The following is a 25769-nucleotide window of genomic DNA, read 5'->3' on the forward strand; positions in this document are numbered from 1 at the left end:
GAGTCATCCCCCTCAATGGTACCCAAAGCGGTGTATCTGTTTTGCAGGGGGAGGACCGCAGGAAACCTCTGCACTACCTTCCTTGCACTGCTCTTCCTGTTGGTCACCCATTCACTATCTGGCTGTGTACCCTTTACCTGTGGTAAGACCAACTCGCTAAACATGCTATTCACGTCATTCTCAGCATCGTGGATGCTTCAGAGTGACTCCACCCGCAGCTCCAGTGCCGCAATGCTGTCCGTTAGGAGCTGCAGGTGGATGCACTTCCTGCACACGTAGTCGTCAGGGATACCGGAAGCGTCCCTGACTTCCCACATATTACAGGAGGAGCATAACACATGTCAGAGCTGTCCTGCCATGTCTGAACCCCTCGATTAACTTAATTTGGCAACAACAATGCTAAAGGTTACTTACTGTTAAAGAAAAGAAAAAAGAAAACCTACTTACCAATCACCAGCCAATCACTTACCCCCTTGGCTGTGACGTCACCTTTCGATTTCTTTCTACTTCTTTTTTGCCTTCTCACCGTGCTGCAGCAGCACCAGCTGGCCTCCTCGACTCACTAACTGCGAGTGTGGGCCTTATATCGGACTCCGCTGACTCTGCTCCCTGGACTCCCGCCTCCTCGACTCCCACCTCATCAACTGCTTGCTTGATAGTAACTTTCTAGTCACTACACAAGCTTACAGTTTTGTCTGCTTTGGGCACGACCACAATCGGGGTAGCACATTCACTTTTGTCAGTTTTTACTAGGACTCCGTTCTCTCCGAGCTTCGCTAGCTCTTCCACCTGACTTTTCAACGCTTGGTGGACCGGCCTTGCCTTACAATAAACAGGCTTCGCATTGGACTTGATACAGATATGCACATCATACCCAGTGATGCCCTCATAACTGTTTGTGAACATGCTTTTCACTTCTTTAGCATTGTGTCGAGTCACTTCTTTGAAGCATCTATACTGAAGATGCTTTTCCAGTGAAGTTTTAATTTTCTTAACCAGTCTTTGCCCACGAGAGTTGGCCTGTGTTGTAGCTCGCTACAATAAAGGCAGCTTTACTGACTGGCCATTGGGTTGAACTGTACATTCGATTTGTCCACATGTCTTTAGGATTTCTCCAGAGTAGGTTTTTAACTCTACGATACTCTTTGTAAGTGGTAATTGATTAAACTTACTCTCATATGTGTCCTTATTCATGATAGAGCAGTCCGCTGCCATGTCAATACACGTATCAATATATTGCTCGTTTATCAAAAGTTTTGTACGGAAGTCTTTCTCACGACTGCTTGCATTGCCACTAATAGCATAGATACCGTAGATGCTCAGTTCTTCAACATCAGGTGTGCGAATTTCAATGTTGTGAACTCCTCACTTTTGTTGTTGCTACTTTGCATTTCCACAAGAATGATTCTTACCTCCTTCTTTAGATCTACCTCTGCAAACTGTTGAAATATGGCCTTGCTTCTGGCAGTGAAAACACTTCGCATCTCTGTATCGGCAGGACTGTGGTGAGTGACTTCCATTGCAGCGATAAGAATTCACTCAACTGCTCTCGCCGACATGCTTTTGACTTGGTCTCACAGCTTTAGGTTCGGCAGTGGCTTTGGGACTGTAGGCCTCAGCTGCACTAGTCACAAGTTGGGCAGAGCTGTCTAGCATTCTTAAGATGCCATCTCAATAGATACGGCAATTTTGCATGCTATGTCAAACATTAGGTTCGGCATGTTCAGTAACTTGGACTGTGCGCGCTTATCCACCAGTCCACACACAAACTTATCTCGCAACGCACAATCCAAAAATGTACCAAAGTTACAATGCAAAGACAGGTTCTTAAGAGCTACAACATACTCACTGATGGTTTCACTTTGTTTTTGGTACCAAACTTATAGCTCTCTGCTATTTCTAATGGCTGTGTGTCAAAATGGTCCTTTGGTTTCTCGATAATGTCTTCAAACGACGCATCCTTCGCTTTCCTTGGCACAAGTAGGTTTGTCAATGGTTCGTAGACATTTAGCTCTATCTCCATTGGAAAAATTGCTTTCTTTCGTTCACGAATTACTTTGTCTTGAGCTTGAACATTCCCATCTGCACCTTTGGTCTCAATAATGTTATTGGCCTTAAAAACGTCTCCATCCACTCAATGCAAGAACTTAACGATTCGTGAGCTTAGTCATATATGCCGAGGCTTCCGATGATTCCCGTAGGCGCAGCCATGATTGTTCCGATCCCAAACAATAACTCAGCATGCTACCTGTGTACACGTGAGAATCAACGCCACTTCTGCATGAGCATTAACGGTAAAACATAGCAAACATTCAGTTTAGGTGTCACACTTTGAACTTGTTCACTCTAAGGTTGAACAAACTGTCCTTCCATGATCCCTAATATGGCTTTGAGATCCCATCCTCATCGCCAAAATGTAATATATGTGGGTAGAACAGATGAAGGACCGAGACATGATGAGTTGCTAGTCCACGTATTTGCTTTATTAGGCTAGTGCGAACTGAGCATGCTCATACCAAACCATGTGATAATACATTGCAGACACTGAGCCACAGAAGCACATATCAGGACAGATGACCAAAAGCATGGTCAAAGAGGTAGGTGTTAAGGAGCATCTCGAAAGAGGAGAGAGAGAGAGAGAGAGAGAGAGAGGTGGAGAAGTTTAGGGAGGGAATTCCAGAGCTTAGGGCTATGGCAGCTGAAAGCACGGCCACCAATCGTAGAGTAATTAAAATTGGGGATGTACAAGAGGCCAGAATTGGAGGAGAACAAAGCTTGTAGGGCTGGAGGAGGTCACAGAGATAGGGAGGGGCGATGGAGGGATTTGAAAACAAGGATGAGGATTTTTAAATTAAGGCATTGTTGGACCGGGAGCCAGTGTGGGTCAGCAAGCACAGGGGTGATGGGTGAATGGGTCTTGGAGCGAGTTAAGAAATGGGCAGCAGAGTTTTAGATGAACACAAGTTTAGGGTGGAAGATGGGAGGCTGGCTAGGAGAACATTGGAATAGTGAAATTTAGAAGCAACAAAGGCATGGATGAGGATTTCAACAGCAGATGAGCTGTTTCAGAGTTGGAGTCAGGCGATGTTACGGAGGTGGAAGTAGTGGTCTTGCTGATGGAGCAGATATGTAGTCGGAAGCTCATTTTCGGGTCAAACACAACACTTAGGTTGTGAATGGTCTGGCTCACCTTCAGACAGTTGCCAAGGATGGAAACGGTTGAAGTTTGTGGCGGAGACCAAAGCCAATGGCTTCAGTCATGATCCTCCCGATCCTCTAATTGACCTCATGAAGATACAGTAATAGACCTTGTGACCTTAAATGAACACCTTAGCTTATGCATTGCTGCATCTTAGCAGCAGAATACTACACCGAGTTATATGGTATCATCCACGTGTCCTTAGAAAACAGCATACCTTTTGACCTACCAGAGAAGATCTGCTATTTTTTTTAAAATACATAATGTGTGCTCATCATGATGAGGAATTTCCATGTTGGGGATTGGAATACTTTTTACTCCCATTGCCAGCATCAAACAATCGCAAGGAGAACTACAGTGCGGTTTAATGTCTGCTATTCCCAATAATGTGCCGTGACCCACTCTCAGGAGAAGATGCACTGCTGTTTTAGGATAAAAATTTTTTTTTTATTTCCACAAAATGTTTTCCTTCTCCTCTCCTTAAGGCATTGACCCCATTGTTGATATTCAGTTGCCAGGGAAGTAGCTGCTTTCAATTGTATGTTCTCCACTGTCTTTCCCAAGTTCATATTATTCATGACGGAGTAGAGACAGCAAGTGTTGGTAAGCTATTTGACAATGGTGGTGTTTATAGGTGGGAGAACATCCCTCCTGAGCTCAATCCTATCCTCACCTGACGTCTACACATGCACTTCTAGCATGTCACTAAATGGAGTGCAGGAGCAAGAATCCTGGCCAATTTCCCACCCCCTAATTCAGGGCACTGAGACCAATTGCAGCACCTCCACTTTGGCCAAGATCAGGGATTGAACATAGGACCTTCTTGGTTCGTGTGGCTCAAAACCACACTTGGCACAGCACTTACCACAAAAGCAACCAGATATATTTTATCATCATACATAATTTATTTATACATAAAAGATCTTGTCCTTGAAATGCCCTATGATAAATAACACCACAAGTAAGGCTGTCGAAAAAATATCACAAATGGGTTTTCAGCCTCACACTGATGTGGCCAAGATGTATATGAACAAAATACTAATGTAGATATTTGCCATACTGCATTTCACTCTCAGTGAAGTCTTACCATTGCTCATTTCTTGGCATCTTACTTTTTTCATTTCTTGGTCATTTTTAATCATAGTTAAGATTATGCAGAACATTGCAGACTATTACAAAATACTAGATACCCAACAGTGTACAATCCTTATAAGTATCTATCCTGTCAAAATAAACCATGCGTCATCCCACCTCTCCCAGCAGTGCTGCTCAGGTTGGCCTCATAAGCATCCACAAGCTAGCTCTGTAAATGGGTTGACAAGAGTGAGAGGGACAGCTTTATATTGACGTTATAAATGTATAACATTAAGCTCTCTGTTCACAATATGAACCCCCATTAAGCCTGCTGAAGATATTCATAAATTGAGCATTGAGAGTTAAGAAATCAAACACACTTCTGGCTGGAATAGCTTTGAGATTGGCATAGGTGTTATTCACTAAAGCCCGCCTGGCCTCCCAGAACTCACACCCATGCATTTCCACAGTAGCCATTGATGTTTCTCCTGCTCCTTTGAGAAACACGTATTAATTGTTGACAAATGCATGATACAGCAGACAACAAAATTTCTGTTTGGTCAACCAATCGAGGTTTCTACTGCAGACGCAGACCAATCCTCTCATGCTTGCTATCAATATCACTAATACACATGCTTCTTCCAGAATGTGGGCATGAGGGAAAACAACAACAACTTGAAAACTACATCTTTAACATAGTAACATGTTCCAAGGCGCAATCAGACAAAATTCGACACCAAGCCACATAAGCAAATATTAGGACAGGTGACCAAGCTTAATGGGTCGTATGGCATGCTCCTGCTCCTATTTCTTATGTTTTTAGGTCGCAGTGGGGATGTTGCATTTGGACACTATTCATTCCCAAAGAAAAACAATCAGCTCGGGTTCTTGCTCTTGATCAGGATAGAATGCCAGATGCCAGGATAGAATTGGACTTGGCTGAGAAATTATAAGGGTGAATAAAGAAATGCCAGAGACGTCAAACAAATATTTTGTGTCTGCCTTCACAGTCGAAGACACAAAAAGCATACCAAAAATAGGGACATGGCGGTGTTTGCTGCATTTAAAATAATGAATTACAATCATTGTTAAACAAGGTATAGTCTCTCAGCTGCCAGCTGTGATAAAACCCATTGATTTTAATTGCAGCAGTACATTAATTTATTGAAGTGCTGATTAATGTATTAACTTTATTTCACACCACATGGGCTGAGTGCCCTGCAGTATAATAATAGAAGCGTGTCAAAATCGGCCACCAAGTTGGAAAGAATTCACTGCTGCAACTTTTAAGAATAAAGCTGCTTTTGTGTTGATGGAATTTGAATTTGGACTCTAGGAGACTGGTAGTCCATGAGCTGGCGTCCCATGTTTTCACTGCTGAGATGGGTTCTGAAGTGTCAGTTTGGCTCTGCTGGTAACACTCACCCAAGTCAGCAGAGTGTGGGTTCAAGCTTCTCTCAAGGATTTGGAGCACATAAGCCGAGTCTAAGACTTCAGCATGGTACTGAGGGAGTGCTGCACTGTCAAAGGTACCACCTGTAACATGAGATATTATGTGGCAAACTAAGGGGCTAATGAGAATGAGGAACTTGAAGTAATTAATGTCAGCCGAGAAAAAGTACTAGAAAATATAATGGGACTAAAAGCAGACAAATCCTTTGGACCCGATAGCCTGCATCCTTCTAAAAGAGGGGGCTGTAGAGACAGTGGATGCATTGATTGTGATCTTCTAAAATTCCCTAGATTCTAGAACAGTCCCAGCAGATTGGAAGATAGTAAATGTGACACCGCTATTCAAGAAAGGAGGGGAGAGAGAAAATAGGGAATGACAGGCCAGTGAGCCTGACATCAGTCAACAGGAAAATGCTGCAATCCATTATTAAGGAAGTGGTAACAGGGCATTTCGAAAATCAGAATACGATTAGGCAGGGTCAACTTGATTTTATGAACAGGAAATCGTGTTTGACAAATTTATTAGAGTATTTGAGGATGTAACTAGCAAGGTGGAAGTAGTATATTTGGATTTCCAAAAGGCATTCGAAAAGGTGCCACATAAAAGATTGTTAGGCAAGATACGGGCTTATGGGGCTGTGGGTAACATATTAGCATGGATAGAGGGACTGGTTAATGGACAGAAAATTGAGTGTAGGGGTAAACAGGTCAATTTCCAGTTCGCAGACTGCAACTACTGGGGTGCGGCAAGGATCAGTGCTGGGGTCTCAACTATTTACAATCTATATTAATGACTTAGATGAAGGGAACGAGTGCATGTATCTAAGTTTGCTGACGCTAGGTGGGACTGTAAACTGTGAGGACACAAAAAGTCTGCACAGGGATATAGACAGGTTACATGAGTGGGCAATAAGGTGGTAGATGAAGTGTAATATAGGGAAATCTATCATTCATTTTGGTAGGAAGCATAGAAAACCAGAATTTTTATTGTTGGTGTTCAGAGAGATTTAGGTGTCCTTGTACAAGAGACACAGAAAATTACATGCAGGTACAGCAAGCAATAAGGAAAGCAAATGGCATGTTGGCCTTTATTGCAAGGGGATTGGAGTACAAGAGTAAGGAAGTCTTGCTACAATTGTTCAGGGCTTTAGTGAGACCACGCATGAAGTACTGTGCACAGTTTTGGTCTCCATTATCCAAGCAAGGATATACTTGCCTTGGAGGTGGTGTAACAAAAGTACACTAGATTGATTCCTGGGATGAGTGGGTTGTTCTACAAGAGAGTGAGTAGAATGGGTCTTAACTCTCTGGAGGTTAAAAGAATGAGAGGTGATCTCATTGAAACATAAGATTCTGAGGGGGCTTGACAGGTTAAATGCTGAGACGTTCTTTCCCTGGCTGGAGAGTCGAGAGCTAGGGGGCATAGTCTCAGGATAAGGGGTCGGCCATTTAAGACCGAGATGAGTAGTTTATAGTATCACTTCTTGTTCATATCGGTGAACTCACGGCCTACTCCCAAGCGTCTTTCACTATAAATTGTCACCCATTGACTTCAGTTATGACAGTATTGATTTCTGATTATGTACTGTAAAGGACCAATTGCATTTCCTCATGTTTTTCTGTTGACTTAATGCTGGCAGTTTTAACTTGGAAACTGTGCTTGTTATATGCCCTACTTTGCAATAGGGACATGGCGGTGTTGCTGCATTTAAAATAATGAATTACAATCATTGTTAAACAAGGTATAGTCTCTCAGCTGCCAGCTGTGATAAAACCCATCGATTTTAATTGCAGCAGTACATTAATTTATTGAAGTGCTGATTAATGTATTAACTTTATTTCACACCACATGTGCTGAGTGCCCTGCAGTATAATAATAGAAGCGTGTCAAAATCGGCCACCAAGTTGGAAAGAATTCACTGCTGCAACGTTTAAGAATAAAGCTGCTTTTGTGTTGATGGAATTTGAATTTGGACTCTAGGAGACTGGTAGTCCATGAGCTGGCGTCCCATATTTTCACTGCTGAGATGGGTTCTGAAGTGTCAGTTTGGCTCTGCTGGTAACACTCACCCAAGTCAGCAGAGTGTGGGTTCAAGCTTCTCTCAAGGATTTGGAGCACATAAACCTAGTCTAAGACTTCAGCATGGTACTGAGGGAGTGCTGCACAGTCAAAAGGTACCACCTGTAACATGAGATATTAAACAGAGGTCAATGTAAACAATCCCATGGAACTATCCAAAGAATAGGTGGGGTTTCTCCCAGTGTTCTGGCTTGCATTCCTGCCTCAACCTAGACCATCAAAAACATTGGGCTCAAAATTGGCCCACCCCTTTTTTCGGCACATTCACCAGAGATGCGCCGACTTTGTGGGCTGAAAAGGGCATCGATAAAATGTCCCCCGATTCTGGCCGCTGTGTTGCCTCTCCCGGAGTTTGGCACGGTGTGGCCAGTTGATTGGGAGGGGGGGGGGGGGCCGAGCTAGGGCCCTGCGCCAGAAACAGTGCCGGCAGCTCTGCACATGTGCGTTGGAGTGCGCGCACATGCGCAGTAGCTCCTGCCCCCAGCCTCTGTGTGCGTGCTGCAGTGTGGGACCAAATGCGTCCCGCCCCTATCCCAGGCCAAGTGGCCTCCCACACAGGCCGGCCCGCTGCCCTCCTGGGCTAGAAGGCCACAACGAGCAGGTTGGTGCGGGGCCCAGGTCAAAGCGGCGGGGGTGGGGAGTTTTGATTCCCGGGGGGAATTCCAAACCGCAGGGTGGGTTCGATCACCGACCCCATAGGGATAGGGAGTTCCGATCCCATGGACGGTCCGATCCCCGACCTCTAGGGAAGATCTGATCCCCAGACGTGTCCGATCTCTGACCCCAGGTGCTGTTCTGATCCTGGAGGGTCTGATCCCCGACCCCGGGAGGTAGGGTTGTTTGTAAGGGACGGGCTGATGGTGGGTGAGCTTAGGTGGCTGGGAGGACATAAAAATAATGAGCAGGAGGTACTTCGATTTTTAATGGGATATTTTGAAAAAATTATGTAAATATATTTTGTCTCTTTACTTCTTTTATTTTTGTAATTTAAGCTTCCATGAATGTTTTTGTTAACTTTGCGAAGTTTGTCATATGATGTCCTGTATAGCTGTTTGATCCCATTCACATTCTTTGGTCAAGTCATTAATATGCTGGCCTAAGTTAGTTTGGAGTAACTATTAGCTGGCCAAAGTGGCCTAAATGGCCAAAACGGGCGTCGGTGGCTGGTAACGCCCCCTTTTGAAAAAAACTAAACTAAACAATTCCTAACTAACTCACTTACACTAGCGCAAATTAAATGTGCAAAATGGGAATTTTTAAGATACTCCAGAAAAATCAAGTTGCTCCAAAAAAAAACGGAGTTGCTCCAAAAAAAACGGAGTAACTCCTGCGCAATTCTGAGCCCATAATCTGGTAATCCTCTGATCATTTGGGAACCGTGCTGCATACAAATTGCATTTGCCCATATAGCAACGGATTTTTAGAAGTAATAGAAACATAGAAAATAGGTGCAGGAGTAGGCCATTCGGCCCTTCGAACCTGCACCGCCATTCAATGAGTTCATGGCTGGACATGCAACTTCAGTACCCCATTCCTGCTTTCTCGCCATACCCCTTGATCCCCCTAGTAGTAAGGACTACATCTAACTCCTTTTTGAATATATATAGCGAATTGGCCTCAACAACTTTCTGTGGTAGAGAATTCCACAGGTTCACCACTCTCTGGGTGAAGAAGTTTCTCCTCATCTCGGTCCTAAATGGCTTACCCCTTATCCTTAGACTGTGACCCCTGGTTCTGGACTTCCCCAACATTAATAAGAACATAAGAATTAGGAACAGGAGTAGGCCATCTAGCCCCTCAAGCCTGCTCCGCCAATCAACAAGATCACGGCTGATCTGGCCGTGGGCTCAGTTCCACTTACCCGCCCTTTCCCCGTAACCCTTAATTCCGTTATTGGTTAAAAATCTATCTATCTGTGATTTGAATATATTCAATGAGCTAGCCTCAACTGCTTCCATGGGCAGAGAATTCCACAGATTCAAAACCCTCTGGGAGAATAAATTCCTTCTCAACTCGGTTTTAAATTGGCTCCCCCGTATTTTGAGGCTGTGCCCCCTAGTTCTAGTCTCCCCAACCAGTGGAAACAACCTCTCTGCCTCTATCCTATCTATCCCCTTCATTATTTTAAATGTTTCTATAAGATCACCCCTCATCCTTCTGAACTCCAACGAGTAAAGACCCAGTCTACTCAATCTATCATCATAAGGTAACCCCCTCATCTCCGGAATCAGCCTTGTGAATCGTCTCTGTACCCCCTCCAAAGCTAGTATATCCTTCCTTAAGTAAGGTGACCAAAACTGCACGCAGTACTCCAGGTGTGGCCTCACCAAAACCCTGTGCAGTTGCAGCAGGACCTCCCTGCTTTTGTACTCCATCCCTCTCACAATGAAGGCCAACATTCCATTCGCCTTCCTGATTACCTGCTGCACCTGCAAACTAACTTTTTAGGATTCATGCACAAGGACCACCGGTACGCTCGTGGCCTTCCGCGAGAGGTGGGCACCGGAGGGACTGGAGTGCATCATCACGCCCGGCAACCAAATTTTAATTTGATTTTATGTTTTTAAGTTAATTTGTTTTAATTGCCGGTGCTTTTAGTATCCCCCTCCCCTTTTATAGGGGGCACTTGGAGAAAAATATGTTTTTGTGCCCAAAAAAAACCCCAAAAAATACCACAAAAAAATAAAAGGGCCTGTAAATGTTTGGTGTTTCCCCCAGATCGGGGGGGGCACGGTTTAATGTTTTTTGTTTACTCCCAAAAAGAGTTTCATGCACAAGGACCCCCAGGTCCCTCTGCACTGCAGCATGTTGTAATTTCTCCCCATTCAAATAATATTCCCTTTTACTGTTTTTTTTCCCCCAAGGTGGATGACCTCACATTTTCCGACATTGTATTCCATCTGCCAAACCTTAGCCCATTCGCTTAACCTATCTAAATCTCTTTGCAGCCTCTCTGTGTCCTCTACACAACCCACTTTCCCACTAATCTTTGTGTCATCTGCAAATTTTGTTCCACTACATTCTGTCCCCTCTTCCAGGTCATCGATGTATATTGTAAACAGTTGTGGTTCCAGCACCGATCACTGTGGCACACCACTAACCACCGATTTCCAACCCAAAAAGGACCCAGTTATCCCGACTCTTGCTTTCTGTTAGCCAGCCAATTCTCAATCCATGCTAATACATTTCCTCTGACTCCGCGTACCTTTATCTTCTGCAGTAACCTTTTGTGTGGCACCTTATCGAATGCCTTTTGGAAATCTAAATACACCACATCCATCGGTATACCTCTATCCACCATGCTCGTTATATCCTCAAAGAATTCCAGTAAATTAGTTAAACATGATTTCCCCTTCATGAATCCATGTTGCGTCTGCTTGATTGCACTATTCCTATCTAGATGTCCCGCTATTTCTTCCTTAATGATAGCTTCAAGCATTTTCCCCACTACAGATGTTAAACTAACTGGCCTATAGTTACCTGCCTTTTGACTGCCCCCTTTTTTTAAACAGAGGTGTTACATTAGCTGCTTTCCAATCCGATGGCACCTCCCCAGAGTCCAAAGAATTTTGGTAGATTATAACGAATGCATCTGCTATAACTTCCGCCATCTCTTTTAATACCCTGGGATGCATTTCATCAGGACCAGGGGACTTGTCTACCTTGAGTCCCATTAGCCTGTCCAGCACTACCCCCCTAGTGATAGTGATTGTCTCAAGGTCCTCCCTTCCCACATTCCTGTGACCAGCAATTTCTGGCATGGTTTTTGGGTCTTCCACTGTGAAGACCGAAGCAAAATAATTGTTCAAGGTCTCAGCCATTTCCACATTTCCCATTATTAAATCCCCCTTCTCATCTTCTAAGGGACCAACATTTACTTTAGTCACTCTTTTCCGTTTTATATATCGGTAAAAGCTTTGACTATCTGTTTTCATGTTTTGCGCAAGTTTACTTTCATAATCTATCTTTCTTTTCTTTATTGCTTTCTTAGTCATTCTTTGCTGTTGTTTAAAATTTTCCCAATCTTCTAGTTTCCCACTAACGTTGGCCACCTTATACGCATTGGTTTTTAATTTGATACTCTCCTTTATTTCCTTGGTTATCCACGGCTGGTTATCGCTTCTCTTACCGCCCTTCTTTTTCACTGGAATATATTTTTGTTGAGCACTATGAAAGAGCTCCTTAAAAGTCCTCCACTGTTCCACCGTTTAGTCTGTGTTCCCAGTCTACTTTAGCCAACTCTGCCCTCATCCCACTGTAGTCCCCTTTGTTTAAGCATAGTAAGCTCGTTTGAGACACTACTTCCTCACCCTCAATCTGTATTACAAATTCAACCATACTGTGATCACTCATTCTGAGAAGATCTTTTACTTGGTTGTAAACTGGTTTGAGATGTCCAGAGGACTTGAAAGAATCGATTTGAATACAAATTTTTTCTTATTGTGTTAACCGACTTATCAGACTCGTTTTTTTTTGTGGGTTTACAGGTTTCCCACATGGATGAAGGAGCCTCATTTACATAGAATTACTTCGAAATTACAGCACTGAAACAGGCCATTTGGCCCAACTTATCTATGCCAGTGTTTATGTTCCACACAAGCCTTCTCCCACCCTACTTCATGTAACCTCAACAGCATCTCCTTCTATTCCTTTCTCCTTCGTGTATTTATCTAGCTTCCCCTTAAGTGCAGTCATGCTATTTGTCTCAACTACTCCATGTGGTAGCAAGCTCCACATTCTAAACATTTAACAGTGTAAACATCAGGAAACAAACCAAGACCAACGATCTTATGGGATCCAAATTAAAATGAAGCCAATTTTTAAAAGTAGCAAAGTGAATCTATGGTGTGTGCCAGCCTGTGCTGGGAATGCTCATACACTATCAACCAAATGACCAATGACAAGAAAGAGATTTTTTTTTAAACTGCCAGTGCACAAATTGCATATCAAAATAGAAAACACTATTAAAACAGCTAATATCAACTGGGGCCGAACACTAGAACTGTTCGAATTGGCAGGACCAAAGGTCATTGAGTGGGACCAAAGATATGTAGGTTCGGGGGCGAGAGAGAACAGCGTCCTCTAAAGAATTCAAATTTAATTCCCCGCTAGTAGCATCGTGACATGGAGTGTAGGACAGAGCTGATTGTGAGCCCTGGGAACAAATACTGAAAATCCATCCAGTTAACCCTTTGAGTACTGAAAGATACTGCCAGCTCTCAAAATACACTTAACTTTTTGTTTTTCAAATTAGCTCTGTATGGTTAAGTAACATGCTGGATTTAACAGATGAGTTAAGGAGGAAACTACCAGCAGGCACTTTTATTTCATCAGCCTGATGTGAATCCAAACCCCTTTTTCCAGAGGTGAAATGACACTGTTTTGGTGCATATACATTTAAACAGAACAAGAGCAGATCTCCAGGTCTCTCACACTCACATTCCAGGCAGTCCACACACAACAGCTTGTATATAGCGCTTTTAAATGTAGTAAAACGTCCCAAGGCGCTTCACAGGAGTATAGTACAACAAAAAATTTCTGACACCAAGCTACATAAACAGAAACTAGCGCAGGTGACCAAAAGCTTGGTCAAGAGGTAGGTTTTAAGGAGTGTCTTAAAGGAGGAAAGAGAGGTCGAGGTTTAGGCAGGGAATTCCATAGGTTAGGGCCTAGGCAACAGAAGATACAACCTCCAATGGTTGAGCGATTATAATTAGGGATGTTCAAGAAGGCAGAATTAGAGGAGCGCAGTCATCTCACAGGATTGTGGGACTGGAGGAGATTACAGAGATAGGGTAGGGCAAGGTCATGGAGGGATTTGAAAACAAGGATGAGACTTTTGAAATACAGGTGCTGCTTAACCAGGAGACAATGTAAGTTAACGAACACAGAGGTGATGGGTTAACAGGACTTGGTGCGAGTTAGAACACGAGCAGGTGGGGTTTTGGATGACTTCAAGTTTACGTAGGGTGGAATGTGGGAAGCCAGCCCAGATTACATTGGAATAGTCAAGTCTAGATGCAACAAAGACACGATGAGGGCTTCAGCAGCGGATGAGCTGAGGCAAGGACGGAGACGGGCGATGTAACGTAGGTGGAACTAGGCGGTCTTAGTTATGCAGCAGATATGTGGTCGAAAGCTCATTTCGGGGTCAAATATAACACCAAGGTTGCGAACAGTGTGGTTCAGCCTCAGACAAATGTTACGGAGAGAGATGGAGTCAGTGGCTAGAGAACGAAGTTTGTGGCGGTGACCGAAAACAATGGCTTCGATCTTCCCAATATTTAATTGGAGAAAATTTCTGCTCATCCAGAACTGAATGTCGGACAAGCAGCCTGACAATTAGAGATGGAAGGGTCGAGAGAAATGATGGTGAGGTAGAGCTGGGTGTGATCATGCGTACATGTGGAAACTGACGCTGTGTTTTCAGATGAAGTCGCCAAGGTGCAAGATGTCGATGAGAAATAGGAACGGACCAAGGATAGATCCTAAGGGGACTCCAGAGATAACGATGCGGGGGCAGGCCGCAGGCGCAGCTGAAGCCCTCCCTGCTGGCCCAGTGGGCGCCAAGTAGGCCTCGCAGAGTCCCTTCCCTTTAAGTGAAGGGGAGGGATGTTGCTACGCGTTAGCGTTGCGCTGACGTGCGCGGCACATGCACGCACACACACACATTCCAGACAGTCCCTCCACACACAATGATCTAAAAAGCCTAAAAATGGATGATAGGGAAAATGATGATTTTAATTTCAAAACTGAATCACTGCGAGGCATACTTGGCGCCCACTGGGACAGTAAGGAATGCTCAGCCGGGCCAGTGGCCCAGCACCCAAGAGAGGATTCCGGGCTGCCTGTTCGGTGCCCAGCCAAATCCGCAGCCGCCATTGTTAGGTCGATTTCAGAGTTGGAAGACAATGGAGGACCCACATATGCCTCCTTGTAAACTCCCAATGATCCTCATTTCTCAACCAGGCTATTACAAAAAGAATCCCACCTCGGGTGGGGGAGTACATCTATCTCTCCACCCCCTCACACATGTAGGAGTACCTGTGTAGGCAGGAGACCTTGACGGAGGGGAGGTGTTTATATTAAAACAAAAACATTATAAATTGATCAGTCTGATTTTTACTGATCCATGGCGCAGCTTTGATTCTGAAAAAGATTGAGTAGTACATGGTCAATTTATCATTCCTGCCTTTATAATACAAGATGAAGGAGGGAGCGATAGGAAAAAAGATAGACAGAGCAGGAGAGCAAAAAGAGAAAGGGAGAATGAAGAGAGGCCAGAAAGGGAAAGATATGGAGAAACAGACAGACCAAAGAGAAAGAATATAAAGTCAGAGGGAACAAAAATGAGAGAGCCCATAATAAAAGAGAAAACGATCGAGTGTGTCAGGCTCTTCTGATAGGTCAGTGGGTGGACGTATTAAAGTTTCGTCCTGAGCACCACGAAGGTGGGAGTTTTAGTTCTACTCGGAGTAAATTAATCTCAGTTGGGGAGGCGGTCTTCATGCCTCGGCGCTAAGAGTAGAAAAATAGCCAGGGATCCCCCTCCTAATTATTTTGTTATCCAACAAAAGCTCCCTTGCACTTCACTCAATGCAAGTAAATTCAGATGTAAATTTCCAATGACAAGATATGGTTCAACTGTGATGCCCTCCTCAGTCAAAAGCCTGCTGATAGTCAACACCCAGGCATGCACCCAAGAACAGCTTCTTTGGGTGAGATCCAGAGAGTTAATGGACGTCATGCACAAGAACATAAGAAATAGGAGCAGGAGTAGGCCAGATGACCCCTCGCGCCTGCTCCACCATTCAATAAGATCATCGACCTCAAATCCACTTTCCCACCCGATCTCCATAACCGTTGATTCCTCTAGACTCCAAAAATCTAGCGATCTCAGCCTTGAATATATTCAGAGATTCAGCATCCACAGCCCTCTGGGGCAGAGAATTCTAAAGACTCACAACCCTCTGAGTGAAGAAACTCCTCCTCATCTCTGTCTTAAATGGCCGACCCCTTATCCTGAGACTGTGCCCCCTCATGCGTCCAGTCAGGGGAAACAACCTCTCAGCTTCTACCTTGTCAATCCCCTTCAGAATCTTGTATTTTTCAATGAGATCACTTTTCATAGGCCCATTCTACACAGTCTCTCATCATTGGACAGCCCTCTCATCCCAGGAATCGATCTAGTGAACCTCCATTGTCCCGCCTCCAAGGCAAGTATATCCTTCCTTAGATAAGGAGACCAAAACTGTGCACAGTACTCCAGGTGTGGTCTCACCAAGGTCCTGTACAATTGTAGCAAGACTTCCTTACTCTTATACTCCAACCCTCTTGCAATAAAGGGCAACATGGCATTTGCCTTCATTATTGCTTGCTGTATCTTGCTTTCTGTGTTTCATGCACAAGGACACCCAAATCTCTCTGAACACCAACATTTAAAAGTTTCTCATCATTTAAAAAATATTCTGTTTTTCTATTCTTCCTACCAAAGTAAATAACCTCACATTTCCCTACATTATACTCCATCTGCCACTTTACTGCCCACTCACTTCGTCTATCTATATCCCTTTGCAGATGCTTTGTGTTCTCCTCACAGCTTTCTGTACCACCGAGCTTTGTATCGTCAGCAAACTTGGATATATTACACTCGGTCCCTTCATCTAGGTCTCGAACATAGATTGTAAATAGCTGAGGCCCCAGCACCCAACTAATTACCACCTGCCAACCTGAAAGAGACCTGTTTAACCTTACTCTCTGTTTTCTGTCCGTTAACCAATTCTCAATCCATGCGAATACATTACCATGATTATGTAATCTAATCTTATCTTATGTAATAATCTTTTATGTGGCACCTTAGCGAATGTCTTTTGGAAATTCAAATATACTACATCCACTGGTTTCCCTTTATCTACCCTGCTAGTTACATCCTCAAAAAACTCTAATAAATTTGTCAAACACGATTTCCCTTTCATAAAACCATGTTGACTCTGCCTAATCATGTTATGACTTTCTAAGTGTTCTTAACAATGGATTCCAGCATTTTCCCGACGACTGATGTCAGGCTAATTGGCCTGTAGTTCCTTATTTTCTCTCTCCCTCCTTTCTTGAATAGTGGTGTTATATTTGCTACCTTCCAATCTGCTGGGACTGTTCTAGAATCTCGGGAATTTTGAAAGATCAAAACCAATGCATCCACTATCTCTGCAGCCATCTCTTTTAGAACCCTAGGATGTAGGCCATCAAATCCAGAGGATTTGTTGGCTTTTAGTCCCATTAGTTTCTCTAGTACTTTTTTTCTATTTTTATGAATTACATTAAGTTCCTCATCCTCATTAGACCCTTGTTTCCTCACTATTTTTGATATGCTTTTTGTGTCTTCGACTGTGAAGACAGATACAAAATATTAATGTTCCTGCCATTTCCTTATTGCCCATAATAATTTCTACTGCCTCAGCCTCTAAGGGACCAATGTTTATTTTTGGTATTTTCTTCCTTTTTACATACTTGTAGAAGCTCTTAGAATCTGTTTTTATATTTCTTGCTTGTTTTCTCTCAGTCTATGTTTTACTTGCTGCCCACTGCCCTTGTCCTTCTCGGTGGTAGAAGTTTGGGCGATGCTGTCGAAGAAGCCTTGGTGAGTTGCTGCAGTGCATTTTATAGATGGTACTCACTGCAGCCACGGATTGGGCTGGGATGGGCAGCCATTGACCATCTCCAACAAGACAGAGCCTAACTGTCTTTCATTCAATGGCACTGCCATCGCTGAGCCAAAGTCAAATAGCCTGATGAGGCTCAGCAGCACAAATCTCAGGAGTTTGCACACACATGGATTAATGTGTAAAATACTGGCCATCACTATGAAAAAGGCATCCAGGCATTTGAGAGTGTGCAGCAAAGAGCAATTACATTTATAGCTGGGATCAGGCACCTGAATTCGGAGAGGCTGCAGAAGCTTGGAATGTTTCTAATGGAGAAGAAAATCCTCGAGGTAATCTCATGGAAGTATTAAGGGTACATACAAAATAAATGTCAATATCTTTAATCACAGATCCGACAAAAGCGCACAGCCTTAAACTTAGAAAAGGGAGGGTGAAAAAACAGTTGAAAGGGTAGATTTCATTACTTTATGCAGAAGGTGTTGAATGCATGGAATGGAATAGCAAAGGAGGCCATGTGGGCTGATTGTATCAGCCAATTAGAATTGAATGAATATCTGATGAAAAATCTGATAGCAGCGATAATATTCCCCAGACAGTGAGACCAGCAGATGGACACGATCGTATTTCAAGTCTTATGTATTCCAATGCTCCTCTATTCGAGGTTCAGACATGAAAAATTGTTGTTTGAGCAAGTAGAAGGTGGAGGCAGCTACCTGCAGACCCAAACCACTGCAGTCTTCCACTAGCTTCTCATCTCCTGCCTATCAATTTTAAAATCCTTGTCCTTATTTACAAATCTCCCAATGGCCTTATTCCACCTTCTCTCCACAGCTCTGTCTAATTTGGTCCCCGCTTTGAAGTCTTTACCCCCACTCTGCACTCCACGATCAGCAGTAAAATCTTCTGGTACCATGGCCCTGGAATTCTTTTCCTAAACTCTTCTGCCCTTTCTACACACTCCACCGCCCTTCAAGCCTCCTCAAAACCGGTCTTTTCAAGCAAATTTTTGTCCCTCTCAATGTCCAATCAACAACAACATTTGCATTTATATATCACCTTTAAAATAGTAAAATATCCCAAGATGCTCCACAGAAGCAGAATCAGACAAAAATTGACACCGAGCTGGTGGAAGTTACAGCAGATGCATTCGTTACAATCTACCAAAATTCTCTGGACTCTGGGGAGGTACCATCGGATTGGAAAGCAGCTAATGTAACGCCTCTGTTTAAAAAAGGGGGCAGACAAAAGGCAGGTAATTATAGGCTGGTTAGTTTAACATCTGTAGTGGGGAAAATGCTTGAAACTATCGTTAAGGAAGAAATAGCAGGACATCTCGATAGGAATAGTGCAATCAAGCATATGCAACATGGATTCATGAAGGGGAAATCATGTTTAACTAATTTACTGGAATTCTTTGAGGACATAACGAGCATGGTGGATAGAGGTGTACCGATGGATGTGGTGTATTTAGATTTCCAAAAGGCATTCGATAAAGTGCCACACAAAAGGTTACTGCAGAAGATAAAGGTATGCGGAGTCAGAGAAAATGTATTAGCATGAATAGAGAATTGGCTGGCTAACAGAAAGCAGAGAGTCGGGATAAATGGGTCCTTTTCGGGTTGGAAATCGGTGGTTAGTAGTGTGCCACAGGGATCGGTGCTGGGACCACAACTGTTTACAATATACATAGATGACCTGGAAGAGGGGACAGAGTGTAGTGTAACAAAATTTGCAGATGGCACAAAGATTAGTGGGAAAGCAGGTTGTGTAGAGGACACAGAGAGGCTGCAAAGAGATTTAGATAGGTTAAGCGAATGGGCTAAGGTTTGGCAGATGGAATACAATGTCGGAAAATGTGAGGTCATCCACCTTGGGGAAAAAAAACAAAAAAAGGGAATATTATTTGAATGGGGAGAAATTACAACAACCTGGGGGTCCTTGTGCATGAATCCCAAAAAGTTAGTTTGCAGGTGCAGCAGGTAATCAGGAAGGCGAATGGAATGTTGGCCTTCATTGCGAGGGGGATGGAATACAAAAGCAGGGAGGTCCTGCTTCAACTGTACAGGGTATTGGTGAGGCTGCACCTGGAGTACTGCGTGCAGTTTTGGTCACCTTACTTAAGGAAGGATATACTAGCTTTGGAGGGGGTACAGAGACGATTCACAAGGCTGATTCCAGAGATGAGGGGGTTACCTTATGATGATAGATTGAGTAGACTGGGTCTTTACTCGTTGGAGTTCAGAAGGATGAGTGGTGATCTTATAGAAACATTTAAAATAACGAAGGGGATAGACAAGATCGAGGCAGAGAGGTTGTTTCCACTGGTCGGGGAGACCAGAACTAGGGGGCACAGCCTCAAAATACGGGGGAGCCAAATTAAAACCGAGTTGAGAAGGAATTTCTTCTCCCAGAGGGTTGTGAATCTGTGGAATTCTCTGCCCAAGGAAGCAGTTGAGGCTAGCTCATTGAATGTATTCAAATCACAGATAAATAGATTGTTAACCAATAAGGGAATTAAGGGTTATGGGGAGCGGGCAGGTAAGTGGAGCTGAGCCCACGGCCAGATCAGCCGTGATCTTGTTGGGTGGCGGAGCAGGCTCGAGGGGCTAGATGGCCTACTCCTGTTCCTAATTCTTATGTTCGATGTTCAAAGGAGGAGATATAAGGACAGGTGACCAAAAGCTTGGTCAAAGTGATAGGTTTTAAGGTTTGAAGGCCGATAAATCCCCAGAGCCTGATGGACTGCATCCCAGAGTACTTAAGGAGGTGGCCTTGGAAATAGCGGATGCATTGACAGTCATTTTCCAACATTCCATAGACTCTGGATCAGTTCCTATGGAGTGGAGGGTAACCAATGTAACCCCACTTTTTAAAAAAGGAGGGAGAGAAAACAGGGAGTTATAGACCGGTCAGCCTGACATCGGTTGTGGGCAAAATGATGGAATCAATTATTAAGGATGTCATAGCAGCGCATTTGGAAAGAGATGACATGATAGGTCCAAGTCAGCATAGATTTGTGAAAGGGAAATCATGCTTGACAAATCTTCTGGAATTTTTTGAGGATGTTTCCAGTAGAGTGGACAAGGGAGAACCATTTGATGTGGTATATTTGGACTTTCAGAAGGCTTTCGACAAGGTCCCACACAAGAGATTAATGTGCAAAGTTAAAGCTCATGGGATTGGGGGTAGTGTGCTGACGTGGATTGAGAACTGGTTGGCAGACAGGAAGCAAAGAGTAGGAGTAAATGGGTACTTTTCAGAATGGCAGGCAGTGACTAGTGGGGTACCGCAAGGTTCTGTGCTGGGGCCCCAGCTGTTTACATTGTACATTAATGATTTAGACGAGGGGATTAAATGTAGTATCTCCAAATTTGCGGATGACACTAAGGTGGGTGGCAGTGTGAGCTGCGAGGAGGATGCATAGTGACTTGGATAGGTTAGTTGAGTGGGCAAATGCATGGCAGATGGAGTATAATGTGGATAAATGTGAGGTTATCCACTTTGGTGGTAAAAACAGAGAGACAGACTATTATCTGAATGGTGACAGATTAGGAAAAGGGGAGGTGCAACGAGACCTGGGTGTCATGGTACATTAGTCATTGAAGGTTGGCATGCAGGTACAGCAGGCGGTTAAGAAAGCAAATGGCATGTTAGCCTTCATAGCGAGGGGATTTGAGTACAGGGGCAGGGAAGTGTTACTACAGTTGTACAGGACCTTGGTGAGGCCACACCTGGAGTATTGTGTACAGTTTTAGTCTCCTAACCTGAGGAAGGACATTCTTGCTGTTGAGGGAATGCAGCGAAGATTCACCAAACTGATTCCCGGGATGGAGGGACTGACATATCAAGAAAGACTGGATCAACTGGGCTTGTATTCACTGGAGTTCAGAAGAATGAGAGGGGATCTCATAGAAACATTTAAAATTCTGATGGGTTTAGACAGGTTAGATGCAGGAAGAATGTTCCCAATGTTGGGAAGTCCAGAACCAGGGGTCACAGTCTAAGGATAAGGGGTAAGCCATTTAGGACCGAGATGAGGAGAAACTTCTTCACCCAGAGAGCGGTGAACCTGTGGAATTCTCTACCACAGAAAGTAGTTGAGGCCAATTCACTAAATATATTCAAAAAGGAGTTAGATGTAGTCCTTACTACTAGGGGGATGAAGAGGTACGGTGAGAAAGCAGGAATGGGGTACTGAAGTTGCATGTTCAGCCATAAACTCATTGAATGGCATTGCAGGCTCGAAGGGCCGAATGGCCTACACCTGCACCTATTTTCTATGTTTCTATGAAAAGGAGAAGTAAGAGGTGGAGAGGTTTAAGGAGGGATGTCCAGAGCTGAGGACTTACACCGCTGAAGGCATGGCCGCCAATGATTCAGCAAAGGGAGTAGGGTTTACACAAGAGGCCAGAGTTGGAGAAACAAAAAATTCTTGGAGAGTTGTAGGGCTGGAAAAGATTTACAGAGATAGGGAGGGATTTGAATGTGGATGTAAATTTTACATTTGAGGTGCTGCTGGACCGATAGCCAATGTAGGTCAGCGAGCACAGGGGTAATGGGTGAACAGGACATGGTTCAAGTTAGTTTATGGGCAGCAGAGTTTTAGATGAACTCAAGTTTATGGAGGGTGGAAGACAGTAGGCCGGCCAGGTGAACATAGGAATTGTCGAGTCTGGAAGTAACAAAAGCTGGTCAGCACCTCTATTAAGCAATTTGGGAAGCTTTGCTACCCCAACGGCAACTTATAAAAATGTACGCTGTTGTTATAACGCAGCAAGAATCTACACTTTTGAGAAAGGAGGGAGAAAATTGGTGGAAGGGGAGAAGGAAAGCAAAAAACTGCAACTCATGAAAAAGAATAACTAACATTCTCCTTCTCCTGTACTGCAATATGAATCAGGCCCAATGTCTTCTATCTGTGCTTTCTAATCACTCACAAAAGCTCCAGGGAGTCTCGCCAGGAGCAACAAAGTGAAAGGATTACAAATCGAGTATACGCAAACAGAAAATCTGTGCGCTCCGTTTCCCATTTAAATGAAAAGGAAACAAATTACAGGAATCCAAATGAACAGAAAATAGGTTTCTGTGCATTTTGCTGTGTCAGTGTGGGTATTAATGCAAGTGAAATACAGAGGTCACATCTCAGTGCAGCCGCTGCCTTCTCTTGTCAAGGAGGCAGGAGAGAAACTCACTTGAAATTGCTTACCCTGGCTGCTATTCAAACTAAGCTTTTGCAACACATTATTTAGATTCAGAAAACCTTTAAAGGGCCAGGAAGGAGGCAGAAACAGCATTGCGAAGGTAAAAGTAGAACCAAAAACAAAGCTACCTACTTGATTCAAAATTTTCCCCAAACTTCATTAAAGCTACCCTTTCTTAGATAATCCACATCTGATAAATGAAATACTTGCAAAAACACATCGCTTTTAAATTGTGTTTCAATAATGACACGCTTATGCTGCTGGGGTTTTATTTTGTGAATTGTGCTGATGTCATTATAGAGCTTACACGGTTTTTTGCCCTTCTCTCCATTCCCACTCTGCCACTTTTTCCCTTTTCTTCTTACTGGGATACATTATCATGAAACATCATATGCTAGAAGTCAGCCTCTACCTCTTACAATACCCTATATTGTGATGCACAAGGTATCATAATGGTAGGAGAGCTCCTTCACGCAGAGACTTGTGGGGGTCTGGAACTCATTGCCTGGAAGGGTGCTGGATGCAGAAATCCTCACCACATTTAAAAGGTGCAGGGTTACGGACCTAGAGCTGGTAAGTGGGATTAGACTGGATAACCTCTTGTTGGCTGGCGCAGATATGATGGTAAGTACTGCAGGGAATCGAATACGGCCAGGGTGATCTCCTGGACTAGTTTTGATCGCCTGGATGGGTCAGAGAAGAATTTTCCCAGAATTGTTTTTCGCCAATTGACCTGGGTTTTTAATCTGGTTTTTGCCTCTCTCAGGAGGCTCCGGTTGGGGTAGAATGTAGAATGTTTTAGTTTAAAGGGCGTCGCAGTTGTGAGGCAGACTGGTTGGGCTGGGTCCTCTTTACCTTTCCGCCATTGTTCATCGATTCAACCTTCAGGGCTGCTGACCGAGGGCCACGCGGCTCTTTGCCGGTCGGCGCAGACACGATGGACCGAAATGGCCTCCTTCTGCGCTGTAAATTTCTATGTTTCTATAATTGTGTGGGACAGACTCAATGAATCAGAGGGTCTTTTTCTGTCCGTCATTGTTTGTGTTCTCTGCCAAATGGACCTGCTTCATGTGTGAGCCTAGATAGTGAGCGAGGGCAACACGACCAAGCCCAATCCTGACCTCAGTCGTCCTTCACATGTACACACTTTCCTGGGTTGAGGAGAGGGAAATTCAAGAGTGCCAGTCCTGCCTTGTTTTCCTGGTCCTTAGCCCAGGAGTAATGTAATGCTTCCATTCCATTGCGTCCGAGATGGGTATTATAGTGATAGAGACTGTATTACACCAATATGTATGGCTCAAAAGATCATCAGTGCTGTCACCTATTTAAGCTTTGCTACCTTATGCTGAAATGTTGGGATCCTTTTTAAATCGGCGACATTGATCATGTTCAATATGGTCAACTATTTGGCAGAAAAACAAAGCAAGACTTGGATTTATATCGCGCTGTTCATGACCACCAGACCTCACAAAGCACTTTACAGCCAATTATGTTATATATGTGAACTTGTATATACCTTGTACAGCCACCAGAGGGCTCATCCCCTGGAGTCCCAAGGGATCCCACAATCCCTTGGGAGCACAGGTACTTAATGGAGGCCTCACAGGCTGGAGAGGCACTCTGGAGACCTGCAATAAAAGACTACGGTCACACTTTACTTTGAGCTCACAGTATCCAGTCAGACTCTTTATTCATACATAACAAATGAAGTACTTTTTGGAGCGCAATCACTGTTATAATGTAGGAAACGCAGCAGCCAATTTGCACGCAAGCAAGCTCCCTCAAACAGCAATATGATAATGACCAGATAATCTGTTTTTGTTATGTTGATTGAGGAATAAATATTGGCCAGGACACCGGGGATAACTCGATATAGTGCCATGGGATCTTTTACGTCCACCTGAAAGGGCAGACGGAGCCTCTGTTTATGTCTCATCTGAAAGACGGCACCTCTGAGGTACTACCCACTGAGCCACAGCTGACAGAAGTAAGGTACAATTTTCAGGAGCCCAAGGAAAATATATATATTTTTTTTTAGTTAGGCACAAGGTAATGCCGCCTTAAATACAGAGGCCAGCGGCCCGAAATTCATCGTCCCTGAAGGGACGGCTACCGCAGGGCTTGGGCAGCCAATCGAAAAAAATCGATCGGCCACCGCGGTCAGGTGATTTTCCCTCCCCGAGTCATATTCAGCTCGGGGAGGATTTGAGCGGTGTGCACTTCCTCCGGAAACGGTGCGGTGAAGCCGATGTAAAGGTAAGTTTCCAGCGGAGAGGGAAGCAGTGAGCAGGCCGCTGAAAAGCCACCAGGACAGCGAAATTCAGAGGAAAAGGCAAGACTTTTCCTGGCAGTGCCCCCGCGAGGTTTTCGATGCAGGGCTCAAACGCAACACCACTGGGGCCCTTTAGTAGGTAAATAGTTTTATTACTTATTAGTGTTTTTATTTCATTTTCCAGCATCCGCATTATTTATCTTTTCATATCGTCTTACTAATTGTTTTGGCTCCATTAAACCTGCTGAGTGCTACACATACCCCAGTATAACTTTCAGGTCTGACTCTTCAGTGGAGTCCTGTGGGCTGCAGAGACCTGCTTGGCAGGGTTCACACTAAGGATGGGAGGAATGTTGGGAGGCCGACACCTGGTAAGAAGCAGGGCGGCAGAAGGCGGCATCACTGTCAGCACCGTGCAGACAGGCAGCGGGCAAAGGAGGCAGCAGCCATGATTCGTTCATTCTGCGCTAGACCAGTGTGCCCGTCTTCACCAGCCCGAATCAGGATTGCGGTTGGCTGCTTGGGGACAAGGGATATCTCCTGTCCACTTGACTGCTCCCTCCTCTGCGAAACCCCAGGACAGCGCCAGAGCATGCATACAATGATGTTCATTGCGCCATCAAGTGCATCATCGAGCAGTGCATAGGCATCCTTAAGCAGAAATTCCTGTGCCTGGACCGCACTGGTGGCATCTTGCAGAGCTCTCAACGGGTCTCCATAATCATTGAGGTCTGCTGCATGCTGCACAACCTGGCCATTATGAGGGGACAACCGTTGGAGGTCGAGCCAGCAGTACCACCTGAGGAGGAGGAGGATGATGATCCCTGTC

The 25769-nt window shown here is 44.2% G+C and overlaps 1 protein-coding gene across 14 annotated transcripts in view; it reads right to left on the reverse strand.

Annotated features, from left to right (window-relative positions):
• The window catches only part of ptprub (protein tyrosine phosphatase receptor type Ub), a 1307170-nt gene that overhangs the window by 945013 nt on the left and 336388 nt on the right, over positions 1-25769 (reverse strand). The window lies entirely within an intron of this gene.

This window comes from Pristiophorus japonicus, chromosome 14, assembly GCF_044704955.1.
Source record: "Pristiophorus japonicus isolate sPriJap1 chromosome 14, sPriJap1.hap1, whole genome shotgun sequence".
Taxonomy (NCBI): Eukaryota; Metazoa; Chordata; class Chondrichthyes; family Pristiophoridae; genus Pristiophorus; species Pristiophorus japonicus.